Genomic DNA, 1,678 nt, shown 5'->3' on the forward strand with positions numbered 1-1,678 from the left:
GGAGTCCTTCTGATGGAAGTACCAATCTCCTTTCTGGTTGTCACTTTTCATACCAAGCCTGTGGCTGCCTCCTTCAGGGTACTATTTTTGATCTACATTGAGTTCGTAGTATTATGTGCCAAGTAAGAGCAAGGAGGCCCTGAGTGAGATAATCAACTTGAGTGCCAGGACTTGGGACAGTATTGTGGCAGCTCAGAGGCCATCCCCGCTGGTCTCCTGGTTCCCAGTGGCTTTCTGGAGTAGGTGAGGCAGCTTGCTAGGTGACTCCAGAAATGTGAGAGGTGCACACATACTCACTCTGGCTCGGTCTACAGCTGGCTCACTCTGTGGCCCTCTTTAGGACCCGACCATGCAGGCTGGTGTTCCTCCTATCTTCCAGTGGCCAGTTTGAAAGCAGCACTCCTATTCAGCCAGGTGACTGTGGTAAGCTGGCCATGGGGCTGGCTGTGCAGCCAAAGCATTGTCCAGCTTCAGTCTAGCAGGCGCCAGGGAGGCCCATCCCTCCAGCTCTCTCTCCTCCCTGCCAATTCCACGGAGAATGTGAACCTCTCTGGACAGGGTCCAAACACAGGGAATTCCATTGTTTTTGGCTTCCGCCCCAGCATCTGGGGGCCCTGTCCAGGCCTGGGCACACTCAGCTGGGCCTGGCCTCTCTCCTAGTGACTTACAGGTCAGTCATGGGACAACTATTCAGCGAATAGTTCAGTCAGCTATTCCTGACTTCCACACACCAAACTACCAGCCACTTTCCTGGTCTGGGAGATAGACCCTGGGGAACTCCTGGCTCACTGTCCCTCCTTCTTTTGAGATGTTCCTGCCAAATGCTTCCAAACAGCTCAGACCTCAGGGGTCCCTCCTTACAGACTTTCTCATGGCTGTCTTTTGCTCAAAAACGCTGCTTCAGGCTCAGTGCTGGTAGCTCAGTGAGTAGGGCACCAGCCACATACGCCTGGCCTAGGCCTGCTAAACAATGACAACTGCAACTAAAAAATAGCCAGGCATTGTGGTGGGTGCTTGTAGTCCCAGCTACTTGGGAGGCTGAGGCAAGAAAATCACTTGAACCAAAGAATTTGAGGTTGCTGTGAGCTGTGATGTCACAGCACTCTACTGAGGGTAACATAGTGAGACTGTCTCAAGAAAAAAAATCCCTGCTTCACTCAAAGGAAAGGAGGGAAAGAAGGAAGTAGGAAGAGAAAGGAATGGAGGGAGGGAAGGAAGGAGGAGTGGCCTGTGGAATTAGGCTGAACCCTGGTTTCTGCACTGGGTGACTCTTGCAGACTCCTAAGCAATGGCAGGACCTGGGTTTCAGTTGCTCCAGCTGTGGAGTGGGACTAAAGTCCAGCCCCTAGCCCCAGTCATCCCAGGACAGCCCAGTGAGTAGGCACAGCACAAGGGCTGGGAGGCTTCCTCTGTCCCCTGTGCCTGCTAGGTCCTCCATCCAGCCCTCTCTCCTCTCATACCACCTCCACCCCAGGGAGCTGGGGCTTCTTAATTTCACCAGAATTTTCTCCTCAGCATTAAATGCACGGGACTCAGACTCCACTAGCAGAGACTCCGTGTGTTGTGGGTTCCTTTTGCTCCACTCTGGGTCCCTTTTATCATTCTTCCTCCATGAACTGCCCCCCTTAGGAAAAGATTTCATGGACCAAACACACTGCAAGATTTTTTTTTTTTTTTT

The sequence above is a fragment of the Otolemur garnettii genome, unplaced genomic scaffold (assembly GCF_000181295.1).
Source record: "Otolemur garnettii isolate 467f Iridium unplaced genomic scaffold, OtoGar3 scaffold00092, whole genome shotgun sequence".
Classification (NCBI taxonomy): domain Eukaryota; kingdom Metazoa; phylum Chordata; class Mammalia; order Primates; family Galagidae; genus Otolemur; species Otolemur garnettii.